We start from the raw sequence: 14,565 nt of genomic DNA, 5'->3' as shown, positions 1-14,565 counted from the left end.
TATATATATATATATATATATATATATATATATATATATATATATAGCAAAGCCTTATGAACAGTAATGTTGGGCCTTGCCATTTTTATCCCAATTTTTCCTTTAATTTTATATTTCTGGTCCATTTTTTGGTATTATTCATATTTATCTTTCCCTATCAATGAATTGTCATCGTCATCACTTAACTTCACCGTTTCTTGCCACACATCTTTTTATATTTTTTTAGATGATGTTGGTCGGTGTTCTTTATACCAAATCGTTATGAAGTTTCCATTGTAGGTAAGCTTCATACTCGTCTTATGATTTCGTCGCTCTCCAACTCGCTCATGGAGAAAGGGTTCTCCTTATAAGATTGATTATACCCTTGATAGAGACAAAAAAATACACCAGCCTAATCTACTCCAATATATACCATCGCTTCCCCAAAGTTCGTCGATTGTTTTTAATCTTTAAACAAGCTTTGAAATCGATGAGGTACGATGTGAATTGTTTTTGCTGGTAACTAGGCTTGATTAAGGCTTAACCATTCCCAATCTGAGCCTTAATTTTGGACTTTTTTTATCTCGCCCTAATTATTTTGTGTTTTTAATTTTGGATTCGAATTCAATGAAAGAGATGAATATACATCCAACGAAAAAAAGGACAAAGCTTTGTTAAGGGATATCGGGAATCGAGTGCAGCAAAAGCAACCCGGTTTTTTAACCCTCCAATCCATCTTCTCTATCTACTGCTTCCCACCGCGTTCTTTTTTGTTCTATGTACTCTATCTTAATTTGGCTTAAAGTCTATATCTTAACTAATAACTAATAATAAACAATGTTCTCAACTTCTCATAAATAGCATATGATAAAAGATATAAGTTTTAGTGTAGTATTTGATTAGAGGTGTAGTTATTATATGATAGTATTAGGAATTTGTCGACGTCAAGCAATGGTAGGGAGATGGCGGCATAATAAGGAAGTGGAGCTGATTTCTAAACATGGTATGATTTCAATAGTTGTTGTTTATCTCTATGTCTGATATGTTTATGCAAAAGAAAAGTTTCGAAGAGAATTTGGAACAAAAGTATCCATTTTTATCTCTTTAATGAGTTTATTTTTTTAATGTTTATGTGTCAATTTGAATCATTTTCTTCCTCTATATGAATTTCCTTATCGTATAAGTAGCAAATATAGACCTTGCAACCATTATAGATCGTATGACTAATAAAAAAGATGTTGAGTCAGGAACGTTGAAAATGCAATTGAAAAACTTTATGACTTGAATCCTAAGGTTAGTTTCTTGTAATGATTACAAATTATTAATGTGATCAGTTTTGGCCACAATATTCTCTCATTTTTGTTTTTATTTAATGGCATTGTAGAGATTTTACTATCTACCATTTTAAAAATATAAATTCATATTTGTAGAAATGGGTTTATATATTTCTTAGTGGACCTAGTTAGTAAAATTAAAGAATTATGGGCTTATTTTCCCATTAAGTGTTATATGTAAGCAAAAATTACATTCATAAACTCTCAATTTCTTAAATTCTTTTTGTAACAGAAGGCAGAGATTGTAATTTAAGCTTCAAATCTTTTCCATATGAAATGATGTCTAGACCCCTATGGTTTCGTTATATGCTTGAGAAAGTTGAATTATACTTAATTTCTCTTTAAGAGAAAACATAATTTGATGCATTTTTTGGTATGCAGGTCAGAACTTGCAAATTTAGTAAATGAAGTGGATTTGTTGACAGAGAGATAAAGTGGAGTAGTAGTGGAGAAATTGGACTTTATCCAGGTAGTGGAGCGTTTGGCTGTTGTAATTCTCTTTTTCTTTTATCCCATACAATAAATGGATTTATCAGCTTAATCATAACTTTTTTTGAAAAAAAAATAGCGAATTGAAAAGAAAAAGGATAAGTTACAAGGTAGCAAGAAAGCAATGGTGGTTGGACATTAAGTTGCTCATGCAGTGGTAGGCACATCGGTTTTTCTAAACATCTTATAGGACAAGCACAGGTTGAGGTAAGACATCACAGAATGTTCTTGTAAGAGTATTTTTGTCTTTTTATTAAAAAATGGTAGATTGTGATGAAATTCCTTTCTTCCCATAACATGGACATTGAAGAATTCTAATTTCTATTTTGCATCAAGACATGTCATGGAATGGAATCAAGCATTCCATTTGCAATTCCATTCCGTTACATTGGAATCTACAAAGTTGTTCATTAGTGACAAGTTCTATTGTTTTATTTTACATCATAGGACATACATTTTCTTTTTAAATGCCCCAATGATTTAACAAAAAGTAAAAATACAATGCAGGTTTTGGTACTTGCTATTGGAGGAGCAACACATTTGGATGCTAATTACAAAAATTTGTTTTCATATGCTCTTTTCCACAACAAATAACTTAATTCAATTAAATTATTAAAAAGAACATAACATGTTTCTTAAGGGAGCTTTAAATTTGCAATAACGAGTTGAGAAGTTACCTAACATAGTGTTTTATTAAAACTAAATTACATTTTTCATCTGTGATTAAAGCTGTTTTTTGTAATTTTTCTTCTTACTTGAGGTTTTGTAATGTTTTCGGTCTCTGTTCCAGTAAATGACTATTTTTGGTCCCAAACATTTTGGCATTTTAGTTTGAACATAGACTAAATACCTCAAATAATAACCAAAATTACAAAAGAAAACATTTTAGGACTAGAATTGAAAAATCCGCTTTACTCAAGAACCAAAATGTAATTTATACTTTTTATTAATTTTATAATTTATACAAGCAACATTTAATATTACATGCTAATCAGTAGTCTTGAACTCATTTACAAGAGTTGTGATGGCCTAGACCTGATCGGTAAAAAACCTATTTTGTTATGTTATGTTCTGCATAACTTCTGACACTGACACTGTAGTTTTATTCTATAACAGATTCAGTTGGATCTATGATGGATGCAGAGCTCAGCTAGGGTAACAAAGATCATATACGGGCGCTTGATCCACCTTTTGACTATATTATTGGCACTTATGTTGTAAGAAAAAAAATATTTTTTTAAGAAATTACTAAACATAGAAACATACTTATAGGCAATGTACTTTTTGTTATATATTTTTATTATCACTAAGAAAATGTAAGTATGTTGATGATTTATACAAAAATGTAAGTATGTTGTTATTATGGGTAAAAAGAGTAAAGTATGTTTCTATGTCTTCCGAGTTGCCCATTTTTTTTACAAGTAGAAAGATTGCTTCTAATAATTAAAAAATATCAATGTTTTACCTTTCTAGATCCATTTCACTTAACTTTTTTAAAAGTACAATCTCAGCCATTACATAAAAAAAAGATAAAAAGATAATCTAACCTGGGGTAAAGCGCGGGATCTATTTCTAGTTATAATTAAAGAGGTTTTTTCATTCATGGTACTTAACTGATACTTATGAGAATTAATTAAATAGGATTAAAATATTTATATTATGTTTAGTAAATTAAATGAATAGTATAATCATCTAATCTCTAAATCAAATATTATACGAAAAGCCTTCAAACAAATTTTTAAAAACTAAATTATGTGCATCTCTTATTTTGTGTGTATTTATTTATATGAGGCTATATGGTTTTGCTCTACAAACATATTAATCAAATATATAATACAACATTATATATATTTAAGACAATAATTTCATAACTAACTAATAATATTATTCACATTTATATGGATTAAATTACACAAAAAAAACATATTTGGAGATTCAATATATACAAACTTAAGACCTTACAATTTCAGAAATAATAATTGTCATATTTTTACAATTAGTAGTCGATAACTTTCGGCCTCAATATACAATCAATAAAATTAATCATATTTACGTGTAATTTTTTTAGAATACCATAGTCATCAAAATATAGATTCTTCCAAACCATTTTATAACAAAAAATTTGGAATTTGAACGCTATTAATTGAAGAAGTTCAAACTACAACTCTTAAAAAGATAAAAAGTAAAATAATTATGCCTTTAAAATAAAAGTCACGACAATGAAAAAAACAACATCCATAAAATTCTCATACCTTTATATTCCATATCCACACAAAAAATTGAGTAGTAAATCAAATGAACTGACACATTTATATTATCATAAATGTGAACGGAGCCCATCAAAAGCTAATTCATGAGATCATTTTTTTTCTTTTAAAAACACACTTCAAACAATTTAAAATTAATAGTTCCTTCTTTTCTTATTCATCAATGTGAAGATAACTAATCAAAATACAATTTTTGTATAAACATATTTCAAAAACATTAAAATTCACAACATTTTTCTTTTAGCTTTAAATGTAAAACCTTCACCTATTTTTTCGTTATTTCTATCTTCTTTTCTTTTACAAACGCACTTTTAAGAAATAACGCATCAAAACTGAAAACATTTTTCTTTTGGCTCTAAATGTACAACCTTGAGACAATTCTCTATCATCTCTAAATACCATAAACTTTCGTATTGGCTCAATTACACAATAAGCTTATTATGCGTAACGCCCGTGTTTCTAGGCTAGGCATTAATGATGATGTAATAGTCTACGCCAACCTTTGTAACTAGTTTTGAAGTAATAAGAATGAATTATGTGTTTTATACATAATTATTATGATATAATAAATTAAGGATAAAAATAAGCGTCGAAAGTAAAATATTAGATATAACCGATATCTATGAAGAAATTTGTAGTGGTTGAAACAAGGATTCCGGAGATACAAAGAATACCGAAATCCGAGTTATAACGAAGAAGTTATGACCTGTTGAAATTTCGCGACAGAACCGGCACGACGCTGTGTGACGTAAAAAGTGAATTTACGATAAAGTGTTTTTTAGCCTTACCGATCTAAATGAAAGTCGTAGTATACGTTAAACCGATATCGTGCATAAAAAGAATGTCCAAATCTGACTTCGTATGAGGAAGTTATGAATTTTCTAAGATTTGGCATAGCAGTATGCAACCCGGAATTCGAATTATAGATCGAGTAATTTTTAGCCGACACAACCTAAACGAGAATCGAAGATCTCGTCGATAGTAGTTTAACGGTAAAAAGACAGACGAAAACAGATGTCGGATGAAGAAGTTATGAATTTTTAACGGACTTTTCCTGTCCCGGCCTGTTAAAATATAACTTTAAAAATAAATTCAAATATAGCTGACAGAGTCTAAACAAAAGTTGTAGAGTATAATTTCACCTACGTGTAGATATAAAGAACGTCAAAAACGGAGCCCGTATGCGAAAGATATGAATTTTTGAAGTTTCAAGCACAAACTTTGAGGCTGGAAGTACGCCCAGCTTACGAGGTATGTACGCCCAACGTACTTATGTGTACACGGTCCAAGACTGGCCACGTCGCCTACTCCTTCACATGGTGCACACGTGTTCCTAGCCTTGACGCATCCGAGATGATCCCTTCCTACGCCCAGCGTACTCGATGTACGCCTAGCGTAGTAGCTGGTGAAGTAGTACGCCCCGCGTACTCTAAAATTACGCCCAGCGTAATGTGAGGCATCAGCCTCCTATAAATAGCATCCGAGACCTCCGGATTTTTGTTTACAATTTTCATTACACTTTCACTTTAAACACTTGTTTAGCCTATCCTAACCCCCCCCCCCCCAAAGCCTAGGGTACCATCCTAACACCCGAAGAAAGCCCGAAGCCCCGAAGTCTCCGAGAAAAAGAGTTTTTCGAGTCAAAACTCTGACCGCGCAGAGCCCGGTTTTTGAGAAAATATCCCGGTTTCATCGAAAAAGATTGTTTTATGGGACGAAGTGATGTCCAATCACCATCTTATAAAGTGAGTGTATAGTCACTTTCATCTTACACATAGATATGAAGTATTTTATATAAAATATGTGCTATGTGTATATATGTTGTTTGTTTATTTGAGATGGACGTTGAATGAATGTTTTATACATGTTTAGAATGATTTAAATTGTATATATGTAATTTTTTTATCTACAAATATGTTGGGTATAACATGGGTAGATGAAATAGTTGATGTATGATGAAATAAAATGATGAGAGGTCTCGATGTTGACAATGTTCCAGTCATCTAGCAGAATATAGATGTCAACCACGGACTTTTCTAGACAGTCCGGTGGAACATTAACAGACTCGTAACCTGTAAGTGTTTTTGAACTATGTGTCCATTAGGTGTTTTTGAACTAGGTGTTCATTAAGTAATTTTTGAACGGAGTGTTCACCAGGTATTTTGAACTAAGTGTTCACCGGTTGTAATGTAAATATCCTGGCAGCTGCGCCTAATGGATAATATTGGCAGTTGTGCCTAATAGATACTAGGGGTGTGCATCAAACCGCACAAACCGCATAAACCGCCCGCACCGTATAATGCGGTTTTGGACGCTCGTGGTGCGGTTTGCGGTTTGTAGTTTTCATAAACCGCACTATGTGGTGCGGTTTGCGGTTTATAGTTACCAAACCGCGGTTCAAACCGCACTGCAACATACCATATATATATATATATATATATATATATATATATATATATATATATATATATATATATATATATATATATATATATATATATATATATATATATATATATATATATATATATATACACACACACAACACGCTAGATGTTTACCATTTTTAATACCCTTAATAATGTTTATGAGATTTCGATTGATAAACATGAGTCAAAATGGGAAACCAACTATATCAAAAATATGTGTTTACAGTACTATAAGTTCATATTATAATTTTAAAATATTATAAAATATTTTGATGTTATGCATAAAGAAGATGCTTTTACAGGCAATTAATCTTTTCTTCATAGAATATAAAGCACCACACACTTATTATGTTTAAAACTAAATTTAATATTTATGTTTATTAAACCGCATAAACCGCACAAAAACCGCAAAACCGCCCGCACAAAACCGCACCGCATGACGCGGTTTATTACCTTTGTGGTGTGGTCTGCGGTTCCCGAAAATAACAAACCGCATATGCGGTGCGGTTTGCGGTTTTGAGGATAAACCGCACCAAACCGCACCGCGAACACCCCTAATAGATACAACATAATCCTGGAAGTTGCGCCTAAAGGATAATATTGGCAGTTGTGCCTAATAGAGAACATTGGCAGCTGTGCAATTGGCAATGATGGACTTTGTGCCTATTCCTTAGGACAATCCTTTGGAATGAATGTCGATGATGATCCTTAAGCTATGTCCCTATTATTAGATGTTTAGGGACATAAAGTGAGGATAACGGGAACAGGTAATTAGGGTTATTGTTGATTGATGAAATTAATAAATTTATTGTTGGTTGATGAAATTAATAAATTTATTGTTGGTTGATGAAATTAATAAATTTATTGTTGGTTGATGAAAATTAATAAATTTATTTATTGTGGGTTGAAAACCCTATATGCTCACCAGGCTCCCAACTCTGACCCACTCAGCTTTTTATATTACAGGTAGTGGAACAAGAGCATAGTTGGACGATGACGAGAGATTTTGGATTATAGGCCAGTAGATGTAAATAACCGTTTTAAGGCCTATATTGTATTGTTTATGCTTTTGGTAAGTACCGATGTGGCCATCCCGAGTTTTGTAATGAAATGAAAAATGCATTTCTTTAAGAAATGTTTTGATAAAATTTTATCATATTTTGTTTTGGGGACAAATTCTGCAACACCTTTTGAAAGATTACTCTGATTTTATTTTAAAAACCATAAACAAAATCGGTCTTTTCTGGCCGAGAAAATGGGGATGTCACAGTTGGTATCAGAGCATTAGTTTAAGCGAACTAGGAATTTGTAGGATTTCTAGACTTTAACTGTCACACCCCAAAACCAAGAACGGCGGAAACGTTCTGGGGAGGAGGACGTCATGTACAGTATCACAACAATGAATAGTAGTAAACAAGCAACAACATCATCCATTGCATTAATAATATAATTTTAATACAAGTGTGTTCTGTCAAGTTAAATAGACACCAAAATATAAATCAAAATGAAAGATGAGTCTTGAACGAGCTCCATCTTCTCTAAACCCAACATCGGTACTTATCTACTGGTGACCTGAAGATACAAGTTATTTTGAAAGAGAGTATCAGCTTTAAAGCTGGTGAGATCATAAGTATATTAGTGTCTGTATTTGTATGAAAGTGCTTGTAAGTATGTGATGTGTAAGTTTGTAAAAGTTTGTGAATGTTTGTAAAAGGTTTGAATCTCCTAGAAAACCATATGTTTCCTACTAACAGTAGCCTTCTACCAAGGCATCTGGTGATCGTGTGTGTGTCTCTTGTAAGAGTATGTATTTTCCCAATTCTGACTATCATTAACCAAAAATATAGTTTTTATATTACTGTATATTGTGTGAAGATCACAAAGTAAATGCAATGGGAAAATGAAATAGTAATGTAGTGTTGTATTAAGTAACTACTGCTGTACTAACTACCTTCAACCAATTGTTATTTAAAGTACCATGTGATCGGCCTGTACCATACTACCGACCATAAACACGACGATGTAAGACGTCGGAAGGAATAACGTTTGGCACCCGTAGAAACTTGCAAGTCCCACTGTAGCGAGCAGCAAGGTGTAGGATAGTCAATCCAGTATAGATCTATACACAAACTCAACGCTCTCCATTTAAGGAGATTCTGGATACAAAACGGGCCATGACAGGTGATGTCATGCCCCGTTACGTGGCTCACATAATTGTATTAGTGCACTTGTGAATGTATTGTATGTACTAGTTGTATTGTATGTTCTCTCTCTGTCTAGTATGTATGTATGTTCTCTCTGTATGGTATTGTTTGTTCTCTCTCTGTCTAGCATGTATGTTTTCTTGTAAAATGTATAGTATGTACTAGTTGTATTGTATTGTATAGTATGTACTAGCTGTATTGTATTGTATAGTATGTACTAGCTGTATTGACTCATGTATGAACTGACTCATTGTATGTTTCATTGTTGTAGTAATAGTATTAGTAACTCCCTAAACTACACCTATTATAGTTTACTAGTAATATGATTTGCATGTATGAACATGTTTGTATACCCTTGCTACCCAAAGGTATTGAATAGAAAGAAGGAACTTTTATATCTATATACATATACATAATATATAACTAGGATTCAAACGACCTTCGGACAAATAACCGATACCCTAAGTCCACAACCAAACGAGGAACAGGAGGTAAGGTGAGTTATCAGTCCTAAGTCCTTTCAATCCTACTTATATAACTATATCTATAAAGACATACATTTAATAGAATATAAGTGTAAAAGAGTTTCAATAAAAGTATTTGACATGTAAAAGAGTTTGTTAAAGGCATTTGATATGTAAAAGAGTTTGTAAAATAGTTTGAAGTAGTTTGTTTGAAAACACAATTTGAAAAGTAAGAAATCCACTAGGCTGGTAGTTATTAATCACATGTGATTGATATAATAACTATAATAGATCAACTTGTATCCCCCCCCCCACCCCCATAAAAGCATTTTAAAAACATTTAAAAGGTTGATTAAGGGGTATGAACTCACCTGTAGTGAGTGGTTTGGATGATCGGATGGTATAGGATGCTAAGTGTCAAGTGAAGACTTGAACACACACAAGGATCCTAGTTAACATATAATAACACATATATGTATCCAATTAGTCACTAAACAACTAATTAACCAAGTTAAGACATCCTAAGACATGTAAAACACTTGATTCAAGTGCTATAAGTACTAAGGATTGCATCTAAGGGTTGTAGGGCTTGGATATTGAGTTTAGGGTCCAAGGGTAAACTCTTTATGAGTTTACGGTTTTAGGACCAACTCCATTGGAGTTTACGGTCGTAAACTCATGGTACTTTTACCATTTTGTGTTTTGAAGCTTATAAGTCCTAAAGAAGCATTTCTACTTCAAGTCTTAGCCTTTGGAAGTGATTAGGGCACCATTTCACCCCTTTGTAGAGTTTACGGCCTTGGGTTTACGGCCGTAAACTCTAATGGTTTATGATCTTTTTGATGTTTAAGGTCCTAAGCACATCAAGGATGGATCTAGACTAGTACCCCAAGGCTTGGTAAGGGACTAGGGCACACTTAGGCCCCTTCATTAGGGTTTACGGTCCAAGAACATGTTGGACCGTAAACACCTTTGATCTTGAGTTCCTTTGTGTTTTCTAGATGATTAAGAAGTGTAACAAGCCTTATAACAAGCCAAGGCAAGAGTACTTACTATGTAGAAGCTTGAAAGGGTGTTAAAAGTCCAAGAACACTACTGTGTGTTCTTGGTGTTCTTGGTGAAACTAAGAACACTTGAAGATCTACACAAATGGAATGATTTCACGGATGGAATCACGTAAGATCACTAGATTAAGTAAGATATCAACTTATTAGGGCAAGAAACACTTACATAGTTGAAGATCAAGAAGGAAATTCGGATGCTACTTGAGAGGATTTGAGTTTCTAGTTCTTGAAAATGTGAAAAAGTGAATAAAATGGCTAAGTGCCATATTTATACCCCTTGGGGTTTACGGTCGTAAACACCTTGTTTAGGCCGTAAACTCCAAACTCTTGGAGTTTTGGAACTTTATTGGTGCACAATAAACCCTAGGGTATCCTCTCTCCTGTTATCTCTTGAAGTACTAAGCTTTAAAACACTCAGACTGACTCCAAATTGCTTAACAGTTAGCTGAAACAGTTTTGACTTCTATTGAAGTGAATGGTTGTACAGAATAGAAATTTCGGATTGTCACATCATCCCCCCGTTAGAAGGAATTTCGTCCCGAAATTAGAGTTAAAGCAAATAAGTAGTTACAAATAACTAAGTAAAAAGACGAGGGTATTTCAGTTTCATCTGATCCTCTCGCTCCCAAGTGAATTCAGGTCCTCGCTTGGCGTTCCAGCGAACCTTCACTATCGGGATACGGCTTTGTTTCGTTTGCTTGACCTCCCGGTCCATGATCTCTATATGTTCTTCCACGAATTTGAGGCTCTCGTTGATCTCGATCTCGTCGAGTGGGATTACAAAAGTCTCGTCGGACAGACAATTTTTCAAGTTCGAGATGTGGAAAGTAGAATGTACGTTACTGAGCACGCGGGGTAAGTTAAGTTTGTAAGCTACAGGGCCGATTCTGGCAAGAATCTCGAAAGGCCCTATGTATCTTGGATTTAGCTTTCCACGCTTTCCGAAGCGTATCAAGCCTTTCCAGGGTGAGACCTTCAATAGAACACGGTCTCCCACCTGGAATTCCAACGGTTTCCTTCGTTTATCTGCGTAGCTTTTCTGTCGTTCTCTAGAGGCTTTCCATCGTTCATGAATCTGCACGACCTACTCTATCGTTTCCCGAATGATCTCCGGTTGTTGTAGTAGACCTGAGGGTTTCTGGTATTCGACCTTGACCTTAGCGCAAGTAAGACATTTACTCACGAAGGTAGCAATCTCTGCTTTCATGTTAGGCCACCAGTATAGCTTTTTAAGACCCAGATACATCTTATCTGAACCTGACGTAGATGCTTACTATGCTCTTCCTTACTACGAGAGTAGATAAGTATGTCATCTAAGAAGACGATGACTAACTGATCCAAGTAAGGACGGCATACTCTATTCATTAATTCCATGAATACTGCGGGCGCATTAGTCAATCTGAATGGTACTACTACAAACTCGTAGTGTCCGTAACGAGTTCGGAAGGCTGTCTTCGGAACATCCTCCACTTGGACTCGCAACTGGCGATACCCGGATCTCAGATCTATCTTCGAAAAGTAATTCGCCCCTAGCAGTTGGTCGAACAATCGTCTATGCGAGGCAGAGGATAACGATTTTTGACGGTTAGTTTGTTGAGCTTCCTGTAGTCGATGCACATACGAAACGATCTGTCTTTCTTCTTGACAAACAAGACTGGAGGTCCCCAGGGTGAGAAGCTTGGTCTTATAAATCCCTTGCTGAGCAGTTCGTTAAGTTGACAGGACAATCCTTGCATCTCTGCAGGTGCTAGACAATAGGGCGATTTGGCTACTGGGGTAGCCCCTGGAACTAAGTCGATTTTGAACTTGACTTAACGTTGCAGAGGTAATCCTGGGGGTTTTCTGTTCTTCCTGAATCTATTGTCTCGATCAGTGAGAAAAGCATCTGATTGGATTCTAAGTTTATCCGGATGGCAGTACGATCCCTCGAAATCTTGGGCAGTCTCCGTCCTAAAGTTCATATCAGAAGTCATATTTGGTTCATCAATCATAGCTTCGTGTATACGAGTCGTATATAATTAAGACTGAAAAGGCAGTCGAATAAATGATTCTTCCTTAAGCTCACATCCAAACAAGGAAAAGAAGTTAAAGCGGAATCATCAATTCTAAGCCTTTAGAACCTTGATTATATACCACCCTTGCGTATACCTTCTCCAGCGATAGATCAACCTTATGGATCTTCGAGTTGAACTTGACGTACTGTATGAGTGGTACTCTGGGGAGGTTTGCTGAGGTGACTACGGGAAGGATACGAAATATAAGGTACTCTCCGCATTAGTACCTCGGAGTTCTGAAATGACGGCTTCGCTAGGAAGGCGATTTTGGAGAAAAGAATTTACACATGAAACTGGCATTGTGAGGATCAAATTTACTCAAGTTAAACGATAATGTCGGACTACTCGGAATAAAAGGGCGTTAGACTAGATCATAAAGGTGTTACAAAACATAACGGTGCAACTTTTACAGAGTTTAAGTACTTTAGTTTTATCTATAAGACTACTGCTGCGAACAGGAAAACTACAAAAAGCAAGTACACGCAGCACGTGAGTCCCTTGACTGACGGGGTCTCGCAAAAAGATAAGACTCGAGTTGCACTAGTTTTTAACAGTTTATAAGTCTACTAAAACGAAACGCCCTAATATTTCAACGTGGGTCCGGGGTAGTGTCTCCTGCAGCAGTGATCCTCAGAATCTTCCCGTCTGCGCCAGAGTTCTTTGCTATTGGACAATCCTTCTTGAGATGTCCTATCTCACCACATAAATGACATATCTGGCTTGCACCAGCATCAGTGGTGGAAGTGAAGTGTCGAGTCGGAGTTATGTGGACACGGTTGCTTTCGTTGATCTTCCCTTTTGGACAATTTCTATAATAGTGTCCTGCCTCACCACAACTATAGCAAACTTGACTGGCTCCAGTGGTGGAGGTGGTTCTACATAAACGAGCAATGTGCCCCATTTTGTTGCAATTGATGCATTGCAATACCCGGCAAGCCCCATTATGATGATAGTTACACTTGTTACACTTCGGGAGTGTTCCCTCATATCGCTTGACCGGTGCTGAGGTGGCAGGGGTCGCCACTAGTTGTCGTTGCATGGCAAGCCTTTGAAATCGCTTGCGTTCCACTTGCGCTTGACGCTTTCGTTTCTTAAACTCTGAGTTGTGGATTTGGGTGTTCGTAACGGTTATCATTTGTTGACTTCCCGGGTGGTTACAACAATTTGAACTGTCAACACCTTTTTCAGCCTTGCTTTCGTTACTCGTTTTAAGGTGTGCAAGGACAACTGTCACAGCAGCTGATACCGCTGCTTGGAAAGTGGCAGCATCTATATGAAGGATCGGGGTTGTGTCGTTCAGCGGATTACCTCTTGGTGTCGACATGATTATGCTAGTTGAGAAGAAAAGGAGTTTGTGAGTGATTATTGTCGGTCCTAGATGTATTCTTCTCAATCATGCAAAGATAAAGTTTTTGTTTTGTTAAACTGTTCTCGATGGTTTGACCTACATCCCTATGATGCAGAACTGGAAAAGAATTGAAGTAAGTTCGTAGAATGTTTACTAGACCATTGCTATTTTGCACTAGACTATCATTGGTTGGTGGATAACTGGATCCAACCTTTGACAAGAATTGGAAGAAATCCTTGAGCTAATTCACCATAGCTCAATTATTTGACGAAGTGGGTGTTTCGATAGGATTCTAACGATAGCAAAACGAAAGTATTTGAACAAGAATTAGCACAGAAATTTGCCGACTGTCAAGATCATTGATATTTAAGATGTAATATGTTTGGGAAAAATGACCTTGGAGTAGGTCTTACATCACATCCGAAGTAGAAAAAGTCTTGACGGCATACTGGCCTAACTAGAAAGTACTTACGGTACAGAGTTAGTTACATAGCAAAGTGCTACTTGGAGCATAGATAGGAAGACTATTCTTTCAACCCCTGAAAGAAAGGTAGAATATCTCCTACCGGTGACGGTCATCCCTTGGGTGAACCCTTAGTTCAGCCAGCTGGCGCTCCATATCCAGTAGGTACCTTTTGTACGCCTTTTGGCGTACTCTGAGCTCTATGACTTCAGCTCGAGTTTCAGCTAGCTCTTGCTGCAGGGTCTCATGGTCTAATCTAGATCTGTCACGAGCATCTTCCAAACGAATTGTGCGGATTGTATGCATTCTCGCATTGGTGTCAACTTCCGTGATTCGATGGAGAGCTGTCATGCCCTGAATCTCGTTTCGGGCCACTCTGCGGACCAGGATTAGCAAGACTCTGTCTGCTTCATAAAAGCTTCGGTCTCCATTGAATGGCATGGGCTGATCCTGCCCTTGGCTCCATGTTT

General features: G+C 35.7%; 1 long non-coding RNA gene across 3 annotated transcripts; it reads left to right on the top strand.

The window, feature by feature from the left end:
• The first annotated feature begins 274 nt into the window (after positions 1-274).
• On the top strand, positions 275-3,073 carry LOC145163026 (uncharacterized). 3 transcript variants are annotated; one of them, XR_013739517.1, is made up of 5 exons: positions 275-474; positions 614-982; positions 1,695-1,782; positions 1,882-2,009; positions 2,919-3,073. It is a non-coding gene; the product is annotated as an uncharacterized LOC145163026 (long non-coding RNA). The 3 variants fall into 3 exon arrangements; XR_013739516.1 differs by having other exon boundaries at positions 275-982; XR_013739518.1 differs by lacking the exon at positions 2,919-3,073 and adding an exon at positions 2,310-2,441 and having other exon boundaries at positions 275-982.
• The last annotated feature ends 11,492 nt before the right edge of the window (positions 3,074-14,565 follow it).

This window comes from Lactuca virosa, chromosome 3 (genome assembly GCF_052849685.1).
Source record: "Lactuca virosa cultivar CGN04683 chromosome 3, Lactuca_virosa_CGN04683_v6, whole genome shotgun sequence".
Classification (NCBI taxonomy): Eukaryota; Viridiplantae; Streptophyta; class Magnoliopsida; order Asterales; family Asteraceae; genus Lactuca; species Lactuca virosa.
The sequence above is the reverse complement of the archived record's forward strand: the minus strand, read 5'-3'. Positions and strand labels throughout refer to the sequence as shown.